Below are 26,987 nucleotides of genomic sequence, written 5' to 3'. Positions count from 1 at the left end.
TTTTCCGCCCTCACGTTGAAACAAAAATCAAATCTTGTGGAAATATTTATTTCAAATGAAGTATAAAGCAGACTGCAACATTTTTTAAATGTGATTATGAATGGTTTGTCGATAACATCATAACATAGAAACGACTTAATTTGAGGAGTAAGTTTGCTGAAAAGAACAGCGCATGCAATTGTCAACAATCGACTTCTATTCACGCCCTCCACTCAAGCTCTCGACACTGACTCTCAGAGAATGATAGAAGCCGATTTCCAACGGAAAGTCTGACTATGTGGCTTATATTTAGCGATTTTTTGAGCATCCTTTGAACTGTCTTGGTTAAACGAGCTGACAGTCGGAATCAAAGATAGCAGAGATTCCTGTTACCGAGACACTGGTGAGATTTCTCTCATTCTAAAATCATGAAATCGTGGTTTATTTGGTGGCATTTTGTGCCTATGACTATGCGGTAGTTTGTGTGTGTATCGAGTGCGCAGTGAATTATGCGGTATACTCCGGATGCTATGATGGTGTACGGCTAGCTACGGCGTGCAAACTCGGGCGCCGCGCGGTAGCCACAATAATACGTTGTTTCATGGAGTTTCATGATTATCTGTTTGTAATATCTTGTTGCAAAGTGTGTGTTGATGCACTGCGGTGCAAGGTATTTTGTAGTTTTAATGTAGAAAGAATTATAAAGACCAAAATGTGTATCAGATAAAGATGAATCATTTCATGAAAAACTTCCATTGTAACTTTCAAGATTCAAAGAAAGAGAAATAGTGCATAGTGATGATGTGATGATGATAAATGATGATAACGGTAAATGGTTACAACAACAACATCTGCATTGATGAAGATGATGATAAGAATGCATATGTACTATACTGCTATACTACTAAATAGACTAGTTACTACTTCTACCAGTACCATATACTACGAATTGTCCATTTCTAAGCAAATTCATTTCTATGCTGGCAATTATTCCCCAATTTATTCTTATATCCATACAAAATGGGAAATAAATGATACTTTTGTGTCTTCAAAAAGTTGCAGTAATTTAGGTGGTTCGTCTCGAGACGTAAAATTATACCTCTAATGAGAAGGAACAAAATATAGTTTCTGTCTTGCATCCTCGCCTCTTCCAGCTCCATTCCTCGATTGTTACTATAAAATCATTCAAATGTACCGGTAAACTACATTTCTTTGGGTTTTCCTCCTATTGGGCGTTGCGGAGATTTGTCAGAAGTTGCCTTTTTAGACCCCTCTAATTTGTGGAGTGTACATGTGATTGACGACTGGAACTCTCTGCCTGAAGTAGTAGTTCAGGCTCCCACCATAGACGCCTTCAAAACCAGACTTGATCGTTGCTGGAAGGAACAGTGTCATATCTCTCAATACTCGAACTGATTTCTTCAATTTCTTTGCTCCTGGGACATTGTACATAGCACATTGTCCAGTCAAGTTGCAACCTCTTGCCCCTCTGCCTCCCTGACTTGTATATAATGAGAATTATTATTATTAGAGTATGAGTACAAGAAGATAGACCGAGAAGATAGACCTGGAAGCTCGACTGCTGTCTCAGCATTCTTCCAGTATTTGCGGTAAAGGTAAAGGTAAAACATGGATGAATTTAGTCCGGATTTTGCTTGTACATGTATGTGCCTCACCTCAGTTCTCACTTCTGCTCTATCATGCTCTATCCAATACAGAGTAGTGCAACAAGTCATGCATGCACAATAATTGATAAAACCCAGAATTAGTAAACATACTTATGGATACTAATGTAAACTTCTTTTTAAGTTGGTCGGATCATAAACGGGTCGGTGTCGAATTTAAACGTGACAGGTTCACTTCAACACTTCTCCATGACATTAAAACATTAATTGTAGACACTGAGGGCATCGGTGTCGAATTTAAACGTGACAGGTTCACTTCAACACTTCTCCATGGCATTAAAACATTAATTGTAGACACCGAGGGCATCGATGTCAAATTTAAACGTGACAGGTTCACTTCAACACTTCTCCATGACATTAAAACATTAATTGTAGACACTGAGGGCATTATCTAGACCTTCATTTGAACTATTCCAGGGTTTCTTCATTCTTACGCAAAAATAATGATTACGTTTCTCAGTGTCGGAATGAACAGCTTTTTAATCTGTCACCTATTGTATTATAAACAGTTTTTTTCTAGTAGTGTAATTGTGTAAATGACACTATATAAATAAATGATTTTAAAAAATTGGGTTTTCAACAGTGTAAATGGGGCCTAACGTTGACAGGAGATCTAATCGCTGGCATGCTACCCATGTCATACGTGACCGTTCCTTTTGATTTCGTCCTTCGATGTGTGCCTTACTTTTGGTGACACCTTGTTAAATCAACACTGCCCTACCCCTGTATACCTGTGCAATGCTGGACTATCTCTCTGTCTCTGTCTCTCCGAGTCGCCCACTGAAAGCAAAGGGCTATTCACATACGATTGGTATTCAAATAGGAAATGAAAATTCATTGTATATTACATAAGGCACTGTACATCATTACTCTCTGAAAAACACCTAAACATGGATTAGGCCAAATAAAAAAAAAAAACATGTTTAGCGTCCTGTTTTTTTTGAAAAATAGGAAGGAGGAGGCCCTTTTTATTTTTTATTTCAAAATGGCCGCACGGTACATTTTCCCTGACAGTCGAGGCTATTTTTTTTCAAGCTGGCCGCCGACAATTTAAAAAAAAAAAAAAAAAAAATCAGAAATAGAGCCATTTTAGCAGTGTTTTTCATGTTTTTTTTTCTTTTAAAAAAAAAAAAAAGAAAAAGAAAAAAAAATTCCAAAAAAAAATAAAAATAGGAGGCGGCCCCCAAAAAGGAAGCGGGAATGGCCTTAGAAGTTTACAGTAGATTTTATACCAAGGTACAGGGAAACCATTGCCTTTGGGAACCATAGTAAAGTAGATGGGAATGAGAAAATCCAGTAGTCAATGGGTTTCTAATAAAGGGATTATATCCTGCACAGTGTTTTGCACCCTATTCAAAGGATCGTTTCTTCTAAGATATTTTTTTTGTATTTCCACAGGATTTTAAAATCCTCTAGGACCCTTTGCTCCCAACTTGGAATATGAAAATGTTGTACGCTTTCCGTCTATCTTCTTAAAATTGTAGAACATTTTTTGGTTTAGGTTTTGAGTTACTGTTTCTTGTCTGCAGTTGGAAATTCTAGGCCTGACAAAATTACATGTAGACCACCATAGTTAATCTTCAATCCGGTCTAATGGTCTCGTTGCTCACATTGTATCTATTCTGCTACTGTAGCTCCATGCTCTTATCCATTCATTAAGAAGGCTGTAGGGAAAGCCAATTTATGACCTGCTTGAAGCCTTTATGATGTCCTATTTAATACCCCTTCTATACCCCCTTAATACCCCTCTGATGCCCCCCCCCCCCCATTCAAATTCCCTTTGAAGCCCCACTGTTGACCAGGAGGGGGAACAAAGAGCACCCTCTATTACTCCCCTCTCCCCTATTGTGAAACTGATGCGGTTCTTTCTTCCATGGAGATTTCAAATGGTTCATAAGAAGATAACCCTGGACCTCCTAATTCCAAGGCAAGTGATTTAAAGAGAATGTATTGTTTTTTGTTTTCTATTAGTTACAAAGATAGGGCAGTGAAGCAATGAGGGTGGGAGGGAGAGGGGGGGGGGGGGCAGGAGAGGAGGGGGAAGGGGAAAAGTTGCAATGATTTTGCTTTGTACCTTGAACATGGAGAAGAATAGTGCTGTTGTCTGTTACCTACATGTACAGGTAATCTGTTGATTTTGATTTTTTAGAAATGTTACATAGTTATATTACATTATTATTATTATCATCATTGCTGCTAGAGAAGAGGGGGAGGGGGAAAGGTTGCAATGATTTTGATTTGTAACTTGTAACTTGAAGGTTAAGAACAAATATACCGGTAGTTATATGGTGCCTACATGGACATGTAATGCATCTGTTGATTTTGTGAAGTGTACATAGTATTATTACATTATTATTATTATCATCATTATTGTTGTTATTACATCATTTGTAACTAGTGTATTGCAATGCCTTCATAATGATAATATGCATACATAATTTATAACTCCAATCTCCTTGATTCTTAACTTCAAAATCCCAGGGTATTTAAATTGTCAATCAATTAGACCTTGCCCCTTTTTATGGCCCCACATCTTCAAAGTAAATGGCCTGTATCAAACAGGCAAATGAAAGGAGAGTCAGGGATTTCATACAAAAAAAGCCCCAAATTACAATAGGACTTTGAAATCTTATGTGGATTTGCTCAAGCAGGTAGGCTATAGTCTAAAGGAGCAGACCCTCATTCCGATCTGACAGATTTGTGAAGGAAGTTCATGTATGTAGATTCAAGATTGTAATTTAGAATTCCTATGCCCATTGCCACCCTTTTGTCCAGGATATAAAGTGATCTACTCGTAGCAAATGCAATGGTACTGTGAAAAACATTGCATGACTTTGTCCTATTTTTAAGAGTCTGCATAATGCAACTACATGTAGGTGCAGGTATCAGAAAGATTCTTATTCAATTTTGTGTATATTCACGTTTTTTAGATCATGCTCCACAATGAAAAGTCATTTTCTTGTGTCATTACCCACTCTCAGAATAACTTGTAAAAAGGCATTCATTCAAAACTGACTTTTTTGGTTTTGTCAGTCTCATGAACCCTTAGAAACCTTTTCAGAAGGGCTGCTATCGATAGATAGATACCAACTTTATTGGTTTCATGGGCCAATCGCTTTTATCAGTCTCGTGAAACCTCAAAAATCTTTTCAGCAGGTTTTTGACACCGACTTGGTTGGTATCATGGGCTAAAACTTTTTCAGAAGGCCCATTACAGTGACTTTGTTGGTTTCATTGGCCATTGGAATGAGTAGCATTTTAAAATCTTCAGAAAATTTGACAGAAAGACAGCAATATTGACTTTGTTAATGTCATGGGGCGTCAGTCTCGACTAGTGCTGTAGTCAAACGTTTAACCGTCCGGTATCCGACCGCCCATGGCGGATTCCGTTTTCAATTGGATGGTTTCGTTTTCCCGTTTTTTTTTTTTTTTTTTTTTTTTTTTTTTTTAATAATTTTTTTTTTTTTTTTTTTTTAAAGTTTCGATTTATGCCCCTCCACCTGGCACTATGCCTGGCAATGTCTCCCAGCTCAGTAATCGGTGTGATGACTTACCACTTGGAAACTAGAACAACACTCCAATTTGTCTGTCATCTTGGTTTGAAAGTAATCTTTGTAATAGATCTCAATATATATATTCATCCAAGTTTAACACATGGTGTACCACAAGGTTCTATCCTAGGTCCTCTACTGTTTTTAATTTACTTTAATGATCTTACACATTATTCTAAAACGACATTGTTACTATTATTGTGACTAGTTCACGAGCACAAATCGGCGCCTTCAGTTAAATCACCTTCCTGCTTTTTCACACGGCCAAAAAAAAAAAAAAAAAAAAAAAAAAAAAAAAACGATTTTTTTTTTTTTTTTTTATTTTATTTTTTTAAAATAAATCGTTTAACCGAAAACCGTCCGGTTTTGACAGGCGGTTAAACAGAATTGGAGATATCCGTGATGTTACAGCACTAGTCTCGACTTTCAAACCTTCAGACAGTTTTTCAGAAGGGCCTGCTATATACTTTGTTGGTGTCATTGGTGCTCAGCGTCGTTTAAAAAAAACCCAGAAAAGTTGTCAGAAGGCAAGCGTGTGTTACACTGTGACTTTGTGCCATCAATGTTGTTTAAAAACCCTCCAAAAGGTGCCTGAAGATTAGTGACCCCTTATTTTGTTGGTGTTTTGGGGCATCAGTCTCAAACCTTCATACATTTTTTTCAGAAGGCCCTTAGCAGCGACTTAGAGCGCGTTTATCTAGGCTTGCCACTAGAAATGTACATATCGTACCCCACTATCGAACCCCACTATCATACCCCACTATACGATCGTGATTTGCGGGATGTCGCGTTTATCTACACTTCACGATTCGCAATAAAGGCCTCGTCTCTTCGCAGCTGCTCAGCGCCGTTTGACCCGGGAAGCAGACAGTTTCTCGGAGGTCAACTTCACACGTATGCTTGTACACAACACCTGGGCGGTCCTATTTGTATGTGAGGTACAAAACAGCTTTGCGTTTATCGATCATTTTGAAACGTGATTCTGGCTGTATGTGACATACAAAACGCACCTTTTTGCGTCTTTAGATATGCCCATATCTAAAGCCCTTTAAAAAAGGCTTTGCGTTTATCTACTTCTAAATTTGCCTGAAAGACGTTTGAGAAACCTGATTCTAGCCAAAAATTTCCTAGATAAACGCAACCTTTGTTGATCTCATTCTCATCAGTCTCTTTTTGAAAATCATCAGAAAAAACTTGTTGGAAAGGCAGCTGGACATCACCTCAGAGGTGATGTGTCACTAACTTTGTTGATTTCATGGGCCATCAAATATCAGTCTCTCTGAAAACTTTTCAGCAGTTCTTTGACACGTATTGCCATTTTTTGTTTTTTTGTTTTTGTTTGGGGGGGGGGGGGGTCTCATAAACCAACTGTCTGGAACCCTCAGACACATTTACATGAACACATATCTTTTCTGAATCTTTTAGAGTTGTTTGCCATTATAAGGTTGGACTTCACATTAAATGTAGATGTACACTTACAGGTGTACCTCTAAATGTACATGTACAGTCACACCTGCTAAGTCACCACCTGTCTACAAAGACCACTTTTTTCTTTCCCTTGAAAATGGTTTCACATTGAAACATGTACTGAAGGAACCTGTCTACAAAGACCAACTTTTGAGTTTCCCTTGGGCGGTCGCTACAGACAGGTTTGACTGTATATGGTACATGTATCTGTAAGCTGTGTATTCCTGTATCAACGGCACATACAATGTAACACCAGTGCATGCATTGAAGCATGTAGATTATGCACATATCTAGGGGGCCAGTTTATTTACGTAACTGTCCATGTAGAAATAACTGTCACTAAATCTATGTACCTAAGAGATCAAGCAAAGTTGGCACTCTATCTTGAAAAGTACTTTTCTGATTCCTTTTCTTTTCAAAATCCTAAAAATAGATAGACACAATAAAGGTCACCCGAGTGAAATCATAAAAGTGGTCCTTGACACAAAAAAGAGGTTTCTCTATATTTGAGAGTTCAGTTTCGGGAAGGCCAGGTTTCTATTATTTTTGAGTGATAATTATATATATTATCCTTGAAAATATTTGTATTTAAACAATATTCTTTCTTTTTATCAGATTTTATTAGAACTAAGCCAAGGGCAACTTGATTGAATTTGATTTCAATTTTGTTTTCAATCTTGATTTTCTAAAGCTTTTGATCAAGTGTGAATTCACCAGGGTTTGTGGGAGGGGAACCGTGTAAATGGACATGTAATTTATAATTTCATCCCTGGACCAGAATCAATAAATTTTGTACAAGACAACCACTAACCAAAATTGAAACTATATTCCCTAAATCTGTAATGAAATACACACTTGAACATCTGTACATACAATGTACATGTAGGCCTACATTTTCACATCTCATGTTAATTCACAGTAATGTCCAGCAGAGGCAACTGTCCAATCACCTAATTATTTCTCTGGAATATATATAGCAAGCTATGTACACTAACCATTGCATACATTTTAATACTTTATCAAGGGCTTGTCTATATCAGGCCTATACTCTAACTATGGCATATGGAAAACTTTTAGCCCTAAACGCGCATAAAAGAATACGCACTAAACAACCGCTTTCACGAAGAGAGAGCGCTCAAGTGCACTCCTGCGTGAAAGTACACTGATCAGACTAGTTCAATGCGACAAGGCGGGGGTGAGAGCGCTTGCTCTTGTTGACTACTAATTACTAACACTAACAAACTAGAATTAGAAATGAAACTCACCTAGTTAAATAAATGCAAAATTACGGTAGACTACATAAGCAGAGGCTTGCCATCACACCGTAGACGAAATCGAACTCATTCCCTCTTCCAATGACTATACTGACTTCCCTCTAGTTGGAGTGCAATGACCCATTCGGGTGCGCATGTATACACATGATGCGGTCTCCGAGATTTTGAGCGCACCGCACACACTCTGTATAATACGCACTGCGTTAAATACACACACTGACCTCTACAGCGATTGCACGGAAGCTATAACTGTGCATTGTTTGTACGGTACGGGCGCACTCGTTGTGAGTAGCTATAGCGCTACACTATCCCAGTCACCTTGGTTTAGTATGAAAAACTACTTTTTATTGGTTGGAAAATGGCTACCGTTTCCTCTCCACGAATGAAAACAATCGTTATACCAACGTAAAGGTGGGATGTCAAGGTTTCTGAATCCGTCCGAAGATTTTTTATACGTCACTCGTGTAAGATTTGCCGACCGGTTGACTGAGCGAAACCCGACAAAAAAGGGGAAAAACAGTGCAATCTCCATAGGCAGGCTGAAAAAGTCAAAACTTTTAGGTGAAAATGGCTACCGTTTCCCCTGAAAGAATAATCCCAAATTTAGTATCATTTTTAAGACGACATTTCAAATGATAAGAAACCGTCCGAAGATTTTTTTAACAAATTTCCATTTTCCCGTAATACAAGCAATTATATCAAAACATGGCTTTTTTGGTGTACGTTCCCCGTGCTTAACAGGATAAGCGACGAGGCGCAGAGCAGATGCGCGTAAGTTTTCCATATGACCCCCCCCCCCCCCCCCCCCCCCCAAGTTAGAATCCAAGGGATCATGCAAAATTGAGAATGGTCCTGTTTGGATTGAAATATTTAAAGTTTGAATTTGAATTTGCATACAGACTGCTAAAATGCTGAACTGTATATCCTGATCCCTTTCCCCCAAAAATTGTGTGAGGCCCTAGTGTATCCCAAGTATTTATTATTTACTCAGTGCATTAAAATGGCTTCTAAACTCCCTTACATGTACCCTGCAGATCCATCTGACCCCCAAAAGACGATACAAGAAAAGGCCCTTAAAGTCTGTCCCTAATTTAAGATGTCATGAGGGGCCGTCTAATTCCAGTTAAAAAACAACATCTCTCAATCAATACACATCCATGGGAGACAAAGGTCCCGTTCCGCTGCCCTCTATAAAAAGGCGTGTCAATCTATAACGTTAGATTCCAAGTGTAAAGGGCATTGATTTTTGCCGGGGGGCAGGCTTGTCACGCAACCCACGCGGAGCAAACGCAACAATTGCTTCGTGAGACTTAAGAGAATGATGTTTCATCGCTGGAACATTTTCTTTTGTGTTTCGCGAGTGATCCCATTTGTAAACATGTTCAGTGAGGGTTTTCCATTGTGATGGGGTGAAATATTTATGTCTTGTGATGGACAAACATTCAGGTCGTAAAAAAACATGAATGAAACGTGCATGCATTAAGTATCGTGCGATGAACAGGTATTGTTTTGCAAGACAGTGGCTGTAAGCGATGTCTCTGGCTTTCTGTCAAGCAATCTTTATGATAATATATTGATTTAATAATAATGATAATTATAGGCATTTCTATAGCGCCGTCTATCTTATTCCGAGGCGCATTTATTATTACCCCAGCTTTAGCCTGGCTGCCATTACAGCGCTCCAGCATATCAAGGAATTAATTCCTGCCAGGACTTACATGGCCGCGAGACACGAGGGAATGAATATTTTATCCCTTGAACATTTTCTTTTGTGTTTCGCGAGCAAATTAACATGTTCAGTGAGAAGTTTTATTGTGCTAGAGTGAAATATACATGTATAATGTCTCAACATGGACAAACATTTGAGTTATGTAACAAAACATGATTGAAACAGCCAGGCCTCTCGCCAAGAAATTAAAAACGCGTGGCGCGACCCGAGGGAAAATTTGATCCCCCCCCCCCCCCCCTAAAAAAAAAAAAAAAAAAAAAAAAAAAAGTAAAAATTTGATTATTTTTTTTTTTTTTTTTTTTATTTATTTTTATTTTTTAGAGTCTAATTTAAATTTATTTTTTACAAGTATTACAAGTAATTTGATGAATTTTTAATACCATACCTGCCAATCCTTACGAATAATTCAGAATATCCTGTTTTGGGGGGATTTCTAGGACCAGAAAATCCGGAATTTTCTGATTTTTCAAAAAAAAAAAAAAAAAAATTGGATTTTTTTTTTTTTTTTTTATTTTTATTTTTTTTAAGAACGCGTGGCGTTAGGTCGGGCCCATCAGGAACGCGTGGCGCGCGCGCCACGCGTTATCTGTGTACGCGAGGGCCATGGAAACAGCATGCATTAAAGATAAAGTTGAGTTCTGGTCATGCGATTGCATTGTGAAAGAAACATTTAATCAATCAGAAAAACTTGATCATCTAGTATACCCCCTAATGTATAAAGTATTGGTGTGTACTGCAAGGTTCTGGAATCATCACTTAATCAAAATGCTAAGAAATTTGGCCCAGTCTAGGTAAGGTTACGAGCACTGTACACAGAAAGATGTATATGGGACTACACAAAAATGTAGCATAAAAATCTGTCCCGATTTTTATGTACATGTTAATGCCATATTTAGAGTACAAAAGCATTTGAAGAGCCATGCTTTTCAGGGAACATTTTTTTATCTGATGTTCTTCCACACTTGCATACATCATGTAATTATATGATAACGGTCACAAATTATTTTTCACCTCTTCCGAGAACTCAACCATCTCTTTAAGTATCATGCGATAGACAGGTATGCTGTATTGCGATGCGTAAGACTTTCTGTCCTGTATTTTTTATTATATTTTATTGATTTATGGACTTATATGGCTGCAAGACATGAGAGAATGAATATTTAATCTGGAACATTTTCTTTCGTGTTTTGCGAGCAATATGTTAACATGATTAGTGAGAAGTTTCATTGTGCTTGGGTGACATATATACCGGTATGTCTTATGATGGACTAACATTCGGGCCGTAACAAAACATGAATGAATCGAGCATGCATTATTAAAGTATCGTGCGATAGACAGGTATTGTTTTGCGGGACAATGGCTGTATGCAATGTGTCAGACATTCTGTCATCTATTTTTCATTATATTATTGATTTATGGACTCAAGTCATGTTAAATGTATACAATAACAAAGATTGATGTTTGTGATAGTAGTTTGTGACACCTTTTATGTTCACTTTGCCGCACACAACATTGACACTTACAATGTACATCGTACATGAAGACAAACCGTTTTATTCTTTTGCATCCAAATGGAGATGTTGCTTATGAAGTTGAAAAATGTCATAATAGTACAAATAACATCCACCATACATCTGCAATTTTCAAGTGCTGTGGCTCGATCAAGTCCTGGACTGATACCACACCACATTAAGTCTGGCGTTGATGTACTGTGCAGGCTAGGTATTTTGTAAGGAAAGTAGGTTTACAATCCTTAAAGGTAATACAAAGTTTTGGGAAATTTTGAAAATTGGCTTGATTGTGATTTTTTTACAATATTGATATATTTGGATGCCCCTGTAGATGTATTATAAGCAGTAGAAAATTTAGCCCCTAAAGCACTTCTCTTTTCAAGAAAAATTGAATATAAAAATTCACTGGTACTCCCGGTAAATTTTGATAAATTTCAAATAGCGCCTACGGCCATACAATGATAGCTGCGACCATTCAAATCTCAGAATATGTAGTTGTGATATATAATTTCCAAACAGGAAAAGTCAATTGGTCAGGTGCAATTGGTCGATTTTAGTCAAGAAACGTTGTTTTATAGCTAAATTAATATCTTGACTTTGAGAGGGAGCTATACAACATAAACAGCTTATTATTTACAATTTCATCACTTTAGACTCCATTTCAACCCCGACAACGATCACAGAATATTGTAGGATCGCATATGCTTCCAGTATGTTCATTTGAACCAAATTCATGACGATATACCAAAACCTTGTATTACCTTTAACTTAGCAACACGTCAAGAGATTCAGAGTTGTTGTTTTTCCATCAAAATATGCATTTTCTTACAATTTCAGACAACATTCTTGCAAATGTATATTAGCTATATACAGGTATATCTATTTTATTGTCATTTTAAAAGGATGTCTTTTGGGGTTTACCAGAGTTCTTCTCTGATCACCTCAAGGACCAATTCACTCTCTGCTCCATGTATTTTTATTTTTGCTGCAATGAACTACATGTAGTGACACCATCAACACTTTTTTTAGATACCACCGTAGAATATATACATACTTGAGATTCATCACGGCTTCTCAGCTTCACACAATTTGTTCATACATGTAGTTTCATATATAGGCGAGTTTTAATAGCTTGGAATGAGGGGAATAATTGATCTCTCAACGTTGCTGAATAGCTCTGCCATTGATCACTTGTGTGAAGCTCCCCATGGACGAATTGACATTCAAAATGGATATAGCCCTAGGAAGTACCTGTAATCAATATGAAGAGATACTTAAATTGACAAATTGAACAGAATTTGACCCTCGCATTCCGATCATGGCTTTCATGGTTTATTGTTAATTAGTTTAATGAGACCGCAGTTAATGTGTTGGTAATTCATCTGTCACATTTTTCCAATGGCGCTGATGATTTCTATGACGGCAACCAGGCTAATGAGACAGTGTATGTCTTTAAGCACTATTCTTCTGTGGTTGATTTTAGAGTTGGATTCTCACAAAAAACGCTCTCACACACACACACACACACACACTTCACAATTTTGACATTGCGGATCGTCTTTCAGACTTTATCAAGGAAAAACGCATGCATTTTCTAGGAAGTTTCCTTACAATCCTGTAATGATAATGCCATCAATTCACGTCTCTGCAAGCCTTGATAATGCTTCTTTAGATTTCCGGGAGTTGTCTTATGAATAGAAATCACAGATATATTTTGTGGTTAAAGGTGTTTTTAGCTTTCGGTTCTTCTGAATGCTAAGCTCTGATGGTACAGTATGGTCACTATGGCTGTCTTGAAGAGAAAAGAGATTATAAGGGATAAAGGGGAAATCCCTTTTACTCCGTGGGATTGATAATGGAAATCATTAGTTGTTTGTAGCCTGTTTAGTATATAAAGCATTGATGTACATAATATGCGGTTAAATAAAGAGATTATTTGGAATTTCTTTTAAATGCCTACCCTCAAATTCCGAAAATTCCTCAAAAAACCTTTACAACACATTAAAAGCATTGTTTAATAATGTTGAGTCTGAGATGCACGAACCTCATGTTATCAGTGTCTGTGATATGGTGTAATATTGAAGCCCTGATAAAAGATTGCGCTTCAAAATGATCAAGAAGTGCCTCAAAAAAGTACAAATCTTTGAGTGTCGGTTTTACCATACTACCATATTTGCCGGCGTAAAGGCCGCAGTATTTTTGGAAGAGAAAATATCAAAAAGTCGGGGTGCGGCCTTTACAACGAAAGAGTAAAAAAAAAAAAAAACGTAAGTCAAAACCAGCACAAATTTGCCCATATGGGACTACAAACGGTAAAATAACTGTACCACTATGGTACAGGACATTTTCAAACATCTTACCGACAATTTTATCTTGCATTGTTGACATGAAGACGAAAATAACTTCCTAAAACAACATTTGTCGATATATATCTTGATCTAAGTTTGTGCCATTGCATTGCAAAAGTAATTAAGGAAGGGACTGTTTAACGGACCTCCCGCGAAGCATCCATCCGAAGTCATTATTTTGTTTTTCCATTTCATGCCATTTCGCATTTCACCGTACATTGTGGTAGGGGTATATCGCACACCAAATCTGCTTGCGATCACTTTTTTAGCTAAACTTCCGGTAAATTATAAGAATATTGATGAATTTGGTATCAGTTTGTAAAAAAAAATAGTGTTTTAACTTTTAAGAGAAAATTACAATTATTTTTTCCTCTTGGAAATGTCAAAGTTGGGGTGCGGCCTTATCGCCGGCAAAAACGGTACTTGTTTTCCCCAATAGACTAGTGTTATGAAAATAGTTTGGCAAACACAAAACTTGGTTTCAATATCCAATCATAAATATCTTGATAATCAGACAGGCAATCCGCTTGTAAAGGTCATGGGGTTCCTGACTGGCCTAAAGGTTTCTAATTATCATTGCGAGCTGAGCTAAATCAAGGATTTGTTAATTTTGTTTAAAGGATCTAAAGACAAAGTTACCGGATCCCTTTAAGACTAAGCCTTCTACAAAAGTGCTATGAAGTACCATGACACACAAGCATCATGCAGAGCTTCCTATCAACCAGAAGATAGTATGACAATGGGAATGCATGCCTGATTCTCAATAGGACCGTGGAGTATCCCATTGATACAAGCAGTCAAGCTCTACTTAATACTAGAGATCTCAGTTCCACATTGGACTATTGTATTGTCAGGATGTGCGCTCGTTAGAGATGACCCCTAGAGGCTACATGTACACGCAAGGTTTGCCATGGCATGAAATAGGCCTTGCTCAAATCAATATATGATGAACGTAAGACTATGCGTTCGTCTATTAACATTTGCAGATTACATAACTGTTACATTGTCTCTTCAGGAGGATGTTTTTATTTGTTTATTTCATTTCATTTATAAAAAAACATTACAGTAAACATACAAACATGATATACATGGTACATGTGTATACAGATTTTTACAAAGGGAAGGAGCAAACAATTTTTTATGGGAATGTGGGGTTAACAAAAAGGGCAATTGGCCTTTGAACGTCAACCCCTTTAAAAGTATATGCTGTATTGTTGAGAAAAGAAAAAAAGGAAAAGAAAAGCAGAGAAAACCTGAACACCAATACAAAAGAAAACAAAAGGGTAGGAGAATACATGTACATTATAAAGTGCATTTATTGAAGCGTTACATCATTTAAAGGCCCACTGCACTACTTGTAGCTACTTGCGCCCTCTATATAACAAACAATGCCTAATCGGTGACCATTGGTCCCCCATGATCCTCTTTTTCTTATGTTAACTGAGAGCTGAGTTGATGAGATAACCACCTGTCCAGTGACCTTGCAGGGCAATCTAATCCCTCCTATAAACTATGGCAGATAAGCTTTAATTTGCGCTAAGGGAACTTAAAGCATGTGTGTTTGTGTGTATTTGGGTTTTTAACAGACTAGTATCATTCAGAGATTATTGTTTACAACTGGGGACCAACTTTTAACATCACCATCCGAAAGCTGTGACCTGGTTTCAAACCAGGGTCCATGTGAGTCAATTTGTAGAGCTGACCACTACTAGACTAACTTCCATCTCCCTTGTAAGGTTGTTAATTCTGTGTACCACATTGAAAGCTCCATTTTGAACCACAACACCAAAAACTGTTAAAAAACACTTTAATGTTTGCGAGCAAACTCTGTATTACCATTTCTGGTTACATGAAGGGCAACAAACCTACAGTTACATGTACTTAAACAACTTTTCAAAGGTTATGATGGATTGCATGCATAGAAGGTCCAGCATTTCCAAGACTCTCTGTACATAGCGGGACTGGAGTAGCACGACTTCTTTGATCTGTTACGCCCACAGTTCCAGAGTAAGATTATTACAGAAAACATTTGACTGTATACACAACCATTGTTGAACTGGAATAGCTGCACCTTTGAGTTCTTTGGCTGAAGTTTATTTTGAAATTCAGTTGAGTCCTCGCTATGTATGTCGTTGTCATGGACTAGTTTCACTGCGGCAGTTATGTGAAAACTGTTAGTTGTGCTGGAAGTTGCTAAGTTCATTTCAGAAGTGTGAGATCTTCAAATAGACGGAATAGTATTGATTTCAGTTTTCGCAACAGTTTAGAAATTAATTGTGAGCTCTGGCATAAAATGTAGCGTTGAATGGCATTGAATGGCATTTAACTTTGAGAGAATAAGTTTGCTCTGAGTAATTTGTTCATTATGCAGGTGACGGGTTTTTGACCGTGAAATAGAAAAAAGTTTTGACTTCAGTTTTAAAAACAATTTAATATACGTGCATATTCACCTCTGGTGTACATTGTAGATTTGAATAGTTTGAGTGAAGCGTGCTGTGAGTGCAATGCAGTTGATGTGTTTGGACCATGAGAGAAAAACGGATCGAGTTGAGTTTTAACAACAGATTAAAGATTATCTTCACCTTATTGACAACTTAAAGATAGACTGTAATTTTGAGAGCTCTGGCATAGAATTGAAAGGCAATTGGAATGAACTTACTGTACCCTGTGTAATTTGTTTACCGGTAAATGAAGCAGTCGATGGGTCTTTTTGACCAGATTCTAGGAGCTACTTTCTGACTCAAGTAATTACGCTGTTTTCTAGCTTTTGTCCTATTCACCTTCTGACATCACTGTACATTTCTAGATTTACTGCAATCTTGAAAATTAAATGGCTTTAGTGAGAAGTAAATGGCTTAAGTGAGAAACTTGGCAGAAGTAAAATGTTCTAAATGGCTTATTATGCAATAGGATAGCTACATATAGGTCTAAGTACAGACAATCTTCTTCACATGCTGTTTAATGCATGAATTCTGTGATGTGTGATAAATGGCTAAAACAACCCAAAATGTATTTTGATCAGGTTATCACTTATTTTTCCTCATCTAATAAACTTGCGAAAAACTAAACAGTGTCACCAAGTAGATCTACTGGATCAATTCTTCAATCATTATTATTGAATTCGAATTATTGTTGGATTCTATTCAGGAAACTACAGTTAACAACTGAATTAAATTATTCATACCCTTCCCAAGTTTTGAAATATTTAAATATGTGAAACCTAGATTTGTACTGATTAATATTTCTTGAGAATGTGACATATTAAAGTTTACAGTTACATCTAGAAGTATTTAATAAATGTCCTTTTTAAACCTGTCATTCTTGAGTTATGAGAAAACAAACATCAAAATAATTTTTAAAATCATTGCCAGAAGTCATGACTACCATTTAAAATTTGAACAAAATATGGAAATCTTTCTTCGATTGGGGATAATCATATAATGTTATTTGGAATGGTATAATGACATTATTAAAGCTTCTACCAACCTTGAATTTTGTGGGCAAGCTTTCGTCCACTCCTGTGGACTTTCTCAAGCCATGTGATCATAGTCACACGTTTTCTCAGCGCTGCCTGGTGTCCTGCGATCACTGGACCAAAAATAGGTGACAATAGGTATCCTCAGTCCCTGTTTAATGAAGGATTAATCCTGTTAATCCATATTGACTCTTTCACCTTTTTTGACCAGAAGTTGCTTTCAAAGTCAATGAGTGCATCATCCCATCCAATAATATGTCTTGTGTTGAGGGCATGTTCAGCTAAAGCTGAATGGGATGGCCGGGTTACGCATTCTGAAGGCTCTTATGTGTTCTTTCAATCGCTCTTTAAGAGTTCTGCCAGTTTCCCCCAATGGGTAACCGATCACTTGGATTGAGAAAGTCCACAGGAGTAGTCAAATGCTTGCCTACAAAATTCAAGGTTGGTGTAGCTTCAAAAATTATGTGATACCTTTTATAGCCCCCTCTGCACTAGTTTGGCATGGAGGGATTAGACCTCCCTGTGAGGTCACTTGCAGGTGGTTATCTCATCAAGTCAGCTCTCAATTAACATAAAAAAAAGGGCATCATGGGGGATGAACGGGTACTGCTTAGGCATTGCTGGCTGGAAAGAGGGCGCAAGTAGCTATAGGTAGTGCAGTGATGTTTTAGATTGCAAACTATCTGTTGATTTTGAGAATAACATCTATCTCTTGTTTCTCTTTCTCGTTTGTTCTTCTTTGCAGGATATCTCTGGTCTTGATGTTCACACTATGATCGTCTCAACTCACATGTGATTTCACAGGTTTGTGGTTTATTATCCTAATGAGTATTCAATTCGGTGTTGAAGGGATTGGGTATCTTTGTCTCAGATTCTGAAACAAAATCCTGGATTTAGCTCATGCTGCAATGATAATTGTAAACCTTTAGGTCAGTCAGGAACCCCATGACTTTTACAAGCCGATCGCCTGTTTGATTATCCAGATATTTATGATTGGAAATCAAAATCGAATTTGCGTTGTCCTAACGGTTTTTATAACACTACAGTCTATTGGGGAAAATGAGTATGGTAAAATCTATCATCCAAAGATTGTTACTTTTGACCTTAGCTTTCATGATGTGAAAGAGCTGTGGTCTTTCAAGCCATGTGTGTTTGTAGTCCCATATACCAACTTCCATGTGCAGTTCATGTGATTTTCCGCAAGATTAAATCAATTTCCTATCATTTTGATGACTGCGAAACCTGACATTGTACACCAATTCTGAAGCACCGCATAATCAACCTGTCCCCATTGCTTCTAGACATCTCTTTTAAAAATGTTATCACTTGATCAGAACTCAAGTTTTAAGTAGGCTGATAAATGTTTTTTTCTCTCCGTCTTTTGTGAGGCTTTCCAGTTTCCACCTGTCATTTTCAACTCAATTCTATCTTTTTTCAAATCAATCTCTTTGCCTAGGTAGGTTTTAAACTTTTAAGCCTCTGTTTGGATTTGTCCTCCTTTCAATACGAAGCTATCAGATTAATATCAAAGATTGAGATTTGCTGACATGTGACATCGTAGACTATGGGATAGTTTAACCAAAAAACACTTTGATTGCCTTCTTTGTCTCTCGATCTGCATGGTTGCTTGTTTGCCATACGTGCACCTTTGCACAAGACAGTAGGTAGTAATTGACAGAAGAACTGCTTTGTAGAACACAACAGCTTTTGCAAATAATTTCCATTCTTTATTGCCTCCCTTTGCAATCCTTTTTAACACTGTTATAGATTAATCTTGCATTGGAAACAGTTACGTAGCTGCAGCTGATTAAGAATGTGGGAAAATAACCTTTAAAAAAAAATTATACAAACATAGAGATTCATTAAGGAAATGCATTTGTCAATTATTTAAAGAAGAATTTGGAAGGAGACACCTCAATTGTCACAACGTCAAATGAATAAGAGGTTCAAATTCAAAGAAATGTTATACTATTACTGGTAACTAATTAAGGTAAATATTATTACATTATTATTTACAGTATATTCTTTAATGTTTCATCGAAACATGTTCATGTATATGTACCGGTACATGCATTTTCAGAAGTAAATGTTCTGTCTGTTTCTGAATTTGTTTTGGTTCGTGTTCTAAACTCTCAGATATGTTATTGAATACAAAAACACTGAATGTCAAAACAAACTGATTGGTTTACATGTAGGAGCTTGGCTCCACATATTAAATTGAACAAATATGATACACGTGTGTGTACATGCACTTAATATGCTGATATCAAAATATAATGAAGTATTTTGCACAGGCACCAAAGTGTGACTAATCTAGTTTTAATTACATCTAGGTTGTCTCTATGTCATCGATGTAATAAAGCAGACAAAATGGACATTATTAACATAAAGTGAATATATTACTTGCGTTTCTCTCTGTGTGTCTGTCTGTCTCTCTCTCCGTCTGTTTGTCTGTCTGTCTCTCTCTTGTTCCCTCTCTACTTCATATGCAATGTCACAAAGCAGCAGAAAAAAGACATTTAACACAAAAATGAATATATTAGTGAAGTTTCTCTCTCTGTCTCTCTTGCTCCCTCTCGACTTAATATTTGATGTAAGAAACCAGCAGAAAACAAAATTAATACAAAAGATGAATACCGGTATATAAGTTACATTTCTCTCACTCTCTCTCTACTCCATTCCCCCCTAGATGTCAAATTAGGCTAAATCCTTATACATGTATGTGTATTTGTACATATTTATTCATAATGGCTAATCACGTCCTTAAAGATAAACTTTAGTACTGGTAATGCGATTGCATTGTGAAAGAAAAGGTGTGGAAAGGATCAGAAACAGTTGATCATGTAGCATGTAAGTATTGGTGTGCACTGCAAGGTTCTGGAGTCATCAAAATCATACTAAATTTGACCGAGTCTTGGTAAAGTAACAAGCACTGTACACAGAAAGCTATATATGGGACAACACACATGGTGTTGGGGCTAGTACTACCTTGATTTCCTTGTCTTTCTATGCTCATTACTCAGCCAGTATACATTTTCTTCCAAAATTGTTTGGCACATGTCATTTATTTGTAATCTTGAACATTCAGTGTGTTTCGTTTGATTCTGTGAGAATTAATTATTTTTTTTTTTACCAGAACTGGAGTTTATCTTTAATAGCTTCCGATGTTTATATTTAGGAACCATGCTTCAGTGATGAAAGAGTTATTGTTATTAGGGGAGGTGTGACAATGACTCAGGCATGTTGAATGCAGATCGTCAATAAATTGGATGGAAATTTGACAGGGAAATGGACGAAGAGTTATGAAAACATTTATGACCCACCTCTACGGGCTTCATTGCCCCCCACCTACTTATATGACGTAGCGCATGATTGGACACACATAACAATCAGTTTAGCCTGGCGTTTCATTGTAGGAACTTGCGCACTGGTCGGTCATTGTGTGCAGTGAAGTCCCTTTGATCGCCGGCAAATATTCCAAATATTTCAAGTTCACTCATCTGGTATCAATGACGGTGACATGTTCATATACATGTAGGCAAGTCAACATAAGGCATGTAGAGGGCATTGCATTGAGGGGTTGTGGACGAATGCGACAAAAATGCCTTACACACCATTGAAGCGTCATTGAGAACGATGAAAGCAATTAAGCTCCAAGTTCTAAAGTATGATGAAAGTAATCTGATTATTTCGATATAATATATAGAGAGAGGAAGGGAGGTAGGGATGGATAAAGGGGGAGGGGACCCGGGACCGGTATATAAGAAGAGGGGGTGAAGAGGAAGGGCAGAGAGTGAGATAGAGACGGGGAGAGGAGAGAGAGAGAGAAAAGGAGATAGAGAGGGAGATAGAGAGGGAGGGAGGGAGGGAAGGAGGGAGAGAGAGAGAGGGAGGGAGGGAGGGAGGGAGAGAGAGAGAGAGAGAGACAGACAGAGAGACAGAGACAGAGAGAGAGAGAGAGAGAGAGAGGGAGGGAGGGAGAGAGAGAGGGGAGAGACAGAGACAGAGATACATGACACACGTACAGACAACCAAATAGAAGGAGAGCGTGAGAAACTCCAGTTTCATAGTGTGTTATCTAGAGAAGATCTGAATACATACATGTATACTTTAGCCTTTGGCTTGTCATTAACTCTGCAGTCCGTTCGCTAAGAATCTATTTAAATGTGTATTTTTTATGTAGTTCTCTGACTCTGTCTCTTTATCTCCATGAAAAAAAATTATTTAAATCATTTTGGGGGTAACTTTTCAAGCTTGCTTGCATGAATATAACACTCATTAATATGTTTTGCATTGAACTCTATGCACATTTTTGGGGCTTTTTTGGCATTTCTGGGGGCGAATTTGCCCAAGACCCGTGTATTTTTTCCCCGTTTCTCTCTCTTTCTCTCTCTCACTCCCTCACTTAACCTCTTCTGTATTACATGTAGCCTGTATACATGTCGCTTGAACTCTACACTGTGTATATCTTTTTACTCTCTTATATACCCTCCCCTCCCTTCTTTCTGTACAGGTAGCTCTAACTCTCTCTCTCTCTCTCTCTCTTTCTCTTTCTTTCTGCCCCTTTCTCTCTCTCTCTCTCTCTCTCTCTATCTCTCTAGCTCTCTCTCTCTCTTTTTCTTTCTTTCTTTCTGCCCCCCTCTCTCTCTCTCTTTCTCTCTTTCTCTTTCTTTCTGCCCCTTTCTCTCTCTCTCTCTCTCTAGCTCTCTCTCTCTTTTTCTTTCTTTCTTTCTGCCCCCCCTCTCTCTCTCTCTCTCTCTCTTTCTCTTTCTTTCTGCCCCCTTTCTCTCTTTCTCTCTCTCCCTCCTTTCTATGATCTGCTTTGCATGTACACTGTATGCGTGATAAATCTTAAGGCCGTCTTTCAATGAATAATGGTTTCTTCATACGACCCTGGATGCCTTTATTACATGCATGCATTGTTATGAAAGATATGGGGATTTTACAGTGTAAGCACCTATACATTGTTCACTATATCCTCCATGCAGTTTGAATCACTGCATGTTCCTCAATAGTCATGATAAGAAAAGATGCATAATGCAATTTCAGACATCTCTGTCAGTGTCACTCGATTATTACCTTTATTATTATATACTGTAGTTAAACCTGTCTATACCCACCGCCCAAGGGAAACACAACAAAATGGTCTTTGTAGACAGGTGGTCTTTGTAGACGGCTCCTTTATTACATGTTTCAATGAGAAACCATTTTCAAAGCAAACAGAAAATGTGGTTTTTGTAGACAGGTGGCCACTAAAGCAGGTTTTACTGTATTACAAACTATTTTCTGGCTTGAGTATGGACACCCATTAAATGCTATTTTCTGACTATTCTGACATAAATTTGACATGTACCAGTACCTTTTTCTTGCAGTTATACTTCTGTTCTTTGCCAAATGGTACTTCTACCAATTACATTGTAAAGCTCATAATTCCACGTTCGCATTTTATAAATATGGGAACCCAAAATGTAGGGGCCTCTCTTTGTAGACTATTATAAATCTGCGTATTTCATAAGTCAAGTTCCTGATATCTACTGTAGCCCTTCAATGTATATTGCTGTAGTTGGCTAGACGTGTTATGGACAAAAATATATTTCTGGAACATTACACAGCAATGATGTCAATTAAATTCCTCGCCTTTTTCATACAATAGGAAAAAAGGAAACACTACATGACGTATGCTCAGAATGCCTTCACAGTAAGTGCAAACCTTGAAAACGGAAACCGAACACAAACAAAAAACATGAGAACACTAGAGAGAGAGAGAGAGAGTAAGAGAGAGAGAGAGAAAGTAAGTGAGTGAGAGACATAAGAGAGAGAGGGAGAGAAAATAGAGAGAAAGAGACGTAGAGAGAGAAAGAGAGAGGGAAAGATAGAGAGAGAGAGAGAAAGAGAGAGATACAACTGTAGAGAGAGAGCCCTATAGAGAGACAGAGAAAGAGGGAAAGAAAAGAATGGAAATGCTAAGAATAGCTCAGTTCATATCTGCACAACCGTAATATTTTGATATGCCTCGTTATGCAATTTCTCCTCCACAGTTCATCTTGATAGGGAAGTGCATGCATGATACCATAACCATACCATAATAGTGTGGTATTTTTCTGTAAGCACTGTTCATAATGTTGAGGAATGCCCCAATTTTTCCAGTTTTGGGTAGGTTTTTTCTCCTGATAGAGGAAGTGGTTGCTATCAGGTTGGAGGAACTGTGGCAATAGGCCTGTCCTCATCAGCTCAAGTTTGCCAAATAATCCCCTATTTTCAGACTGGTGATATTTTCTATTAGCTTGAAATTGTTTCTTCACCAGATACGCTCATCACAAACTTGCATTGACAGGCGCAATTAAATTAGACGGCTACTATCTCAACCAAATATCCAGCTAATTGCAACTGCATGCTGATAAAGATGGAAATTAACTGGTTAATTTGTGATCGGGATAGTAAAAATAGCGGGTTATATGGCAAACTACATGTAGTATACCTGTAGACATAGCGGCGGCTGCTTTCAGTAAGAATAGGTGGCCGATATGAACAGGGCGAAAGCGTAGGGAGAAAGAGAGATCGAGAGATGTACATGTACTGCAGTTGGTAGCATACATGTATATTTTTGCAGCTATTAACGGATAGATGGCAAATACATGTATGGATGGTGCCTGAGAGAGAGGGAGAGAGAGAGAGAGAGAGAGAGAGAGCAAGGGAGATATAAACAGAGAGAGAAAGATACAGCAAGGGAAAGAGGAAAAGAAACTGACAGTATAGAATGCAACATAGAGAGAGAGTGGAAGAAAGAGAGAGAGAGAGAGAGAGCGAGAGAGAAAGGGAGAGATAGATACAGAGAGAGAAATAAACAGCAATATCAAGGGAGAAATGGAGAAAGAAACTGACAGTATAGAATGTAACAGAGAGAGAGAGAGAGAGAGAGGGAGAAAGAGAGAGAGAGAGAGAAAGGGAGAGATAGATACAGAGAGAGAAATAAACAGCAATATCAAGGGAGAAATGGAGAAAGAAACTGACAGTATAAAATGTAACAGAGAGAGAGAGAGAGGGAGAAAGAGAGAGAGAGAGAGAGAGAGAGAGAGAGAAAGGGAGAGATAGATACAGAGAGAGAAATAAACAGCAATATCAAGGGAGAAATGGAGAAAGAAACTGACAGTATAGAATGTAACAGAGAGAGAGAGAGAGAGAGAGGGAGAAAGAGAGAGAGAGAGAGAGAGAGAGAGAGGGAGAGATAGATACAGAGAGAGAAATAAACAGCAATAGCAAGGGAGAAATGGAGAAAGAAACTGACAGTATAGAATGCAATAGACAGAGAGAGAGAGAGAGAGAGAGAAAGGGAGAAAGCTAGAAGCCCATATTGTTGCAGATGGGATTATCTTTGGCAAAGGAAGCACTCCGCACACAATACATGCATGCATTTGGCAAGTGCTGGAAAACAATACTAAACAGCCAGTTGAAGATTTAAATCTGAGCTGACTCTTGGGGGCGAATCCTATTGAAGCGAAGAGAGCCCCCATTGTTCCGAGGAATGCAGGTAGGACAATGGCGTGGGGGTGAGTACAGAGGGGGTACTGTCAAGCGGAGGGTGAAAATGAAAAAAGAAATGCTGAGAGTGTGTACATGTAAGAGGAAAGTATACATGCAAACTGTTATCTCCCTCCATACATGTATCTCTCTCTCTCACCCTCTCTCTTGTTCTCCCTCATCTCTCTCTCTCTCTCCTTCATAGCCCTCCAGAAAAGTATAGAAAATTATGATGTCATGGTACAATTTGTGTATTAATGTGGTCTAACCATTTATAATTGTTTGTGTTGACCAACACACACTGTAAACATACATGCACAGTCATGTTTAAGGGATCACCTGTATACAAAATACCATCTGTCTATAAAGACCACTATTTGGGTATTCCCTTGAATATGATTTTTCATTGAAACCTGTACATAAAGACCACTTTACATGTTTCCCTGTTGCACAACACATACCATTGATGGTAACTTTGCCATCAATGATAACTACCATGTAAACCTTGATTTTGATTGGCTGTTGAGCCATGTTACCATGGTAGTTGACATTGATGGCAAAGTTACCATCAATGGTAAGTTTTATGCAACATGCAAGCCCAGAAACATTTTGAAAGCATAGAAATCGATGTTGTGGTTCATTTGCTTTGCACCATGTAAACTGATGAATCTTGCAAAATTGGTTAGTTTGATGCAAGCAAACCTTCCTACCATTGCTTCTTTCTAGGTATGGCTTCATCAGCTCGAGATTGCCAAATAGCATGCTATTTCTGATTTGGAAAATAATCCTGAAGTTACAAATCGCGTCTTCATCAGCTCGAGACTCAACCTCGAAACTTGAAACTCAAGCTTGGGAATTTAGCTCAGCTTTCGCGCATAGTGTGAGTCTTCGGGCTGGTGAAGACGCACCAGACACATAGCGGGAAATTTTGCCAAATAGCGAGATACTTTGCAAACTAGCCCACAAAATATCTTGGGATGATTATCTCGACCAAATATCCTGCTGATTGCAACTTCGGGCTGATGAAGACACAACTTAACTGGATCATTTGCGATCAGGATAGTTGAAATAGCGGGATATTTGACAATCTCGAGCTGATGAAGACGGGCCTTCTCTGTCCCTTACCCTCTCTGAAGTCTTTCAACCTCTTTTTCTCCATCCTCCATTGCTATCCTTTCTCTCACTATCACCTAATGTCTAGACTCTACATTTAATTATGTCTCTCATTCTTTCTCTTTCATGGCACCTTGATTTATGTTTTATGTTTCTAATTTTTTCTTTGACTCTTTTCCTATCTCTCTAATACTAATAGCTGTATATTTGCTTTGTCATCTCTCTTTTTCTCTCCCTATCTCTCCTTCTCTCCTTTTCTCTCCTTCTTTCCCCTCTTTCTCTCATTTCCTTACTCATGCATGTAAGTCTATTACTTACTATCAGTATCGGACTGTATTGTGTAATAATCTTCAAAATTTCAAAAATAGACCCAAGATTCACCTTCTCAAATATTATGCTTACTGCCTACCATTTCTCATTTTCACAGCTCTACTGTAACTTTATTGACACTTATTTGCACATTGGCAACTTCCTCTTGATATTTTGTAATTTTAATTCTCAAAACTGTCTCATCTCATATATATTTTTTCAAACTATGAAATAGTGATAAGTGTAGTGATCAATCTTGTTCTTATTTTGATATTTCATATCCTCCATTTAATAGAAGTTATCTGTAATTTTGTTGCTTTATTCATTATAAAGCACATTGGTATTTTCCATGAAGATAGAATCGCTCTAGAAGCCTACCGGTAGGTCATTTATTAATAAAAGGGAAAGTGAAAATAATTGTTTCGAATTTGAGGAGAATAAAAGTGATTCATTTAAACTGTAAGAAAGGGTTTTAACCGCTTTTTCCGTTGAAAATCTAACCTTGGAATATCCAAGAGTTACTAAGGTTTCTATGGCCAATTGTGAATAGAATGAGACACCTGCAGTAGTTTCCGCACCGTGCAAGCGAGAGAAGGAGAAGGAGATGCAACGATTTAAAGCTGAATTTAAGGGTGGTTTCCCAGATAACAATACGACGTTACGCCAACGTGGGGCCAACGTAAGCTGTTACGTTGGTCCAACGTCGCCAACATGATGTTGGGCCCACGGCTTTCTTGCCGGCGGGCCAACGTTGGCCCGACAGTGACAAAATGACATTAAGCCAACATCGGGCCAACGTTATGCCGACCCCTATCCGACCATATGTGCCGATGTCCTCCCGACATTGAACCAACGTTATGCCAATCTCTTTTCCACCGTATGCCGACGTCTTTCCGACATTGGACCAACGTCGTCCCAACCCTTTTTTAACCATGAGCCGACGTACGACCAACGTTATGCCAACCCCTATCCCACCATGTGCCGACGTTGTTCCGACATTGGATAAACGTTATGCCAACCCTTATCCC

At 38.0% G+C, this 26,987-nt stretch overlaps 1 protein-coding gene across 5 annotated transcripts in view; it reads left to right on the top strand.

Moving 5' to 3' along the window:
* Positions 1-203: 203 nt before the first annotated feature.
* Positions 204-26,987, top strand: part of LOC115927392 (epidermal growth factor receptor kinase substrate 8-like) — a 77,881-nt gene continuing 51,097 nt past the window's right edge. For 3 of the 5 annotated variants that reach the window (XM_030993188.1, XM_030993184.1, XM_030993189.1), the window contains exons 1-2: positions 204-382; positions 17,765-17,823. The gene's annotated coding sequence lies outside the window, so the exon portion shown is untranslated. Of the gene's footprint in view, positions 383-17,401; positions 17,461-17,764; positions 17,824-26,987 lie in introns of those variants that run through there. The other 2 variants (XM_030993187.1, XM_030993185.1) reach the window with 2 other exon arrangements.

Source organism: Strongylocentrotus purpuratus, unplaced genomic scaffold (assembly GCF_000002235.5).
Source record: "Strongylocentrotus purpuratus isolate Spur 01 unplaced genomic scaffold, Spur_5.0 spur5_scaffold_20, whole genome shotgun sequence".
Lineage (NCBI taxonomy): Eukaryota > Metazoa > Echinodermata > Echinoidea > Camarodonta > Strongylocentrotidae > Strongylocentrotus > Strongylocentrotus purpuratus.
The sequence above is the reverse complement of the archived record's forward strand: the minus strand, read 5'-3'. Positions and strand labels throughout refer to the sequence as shown.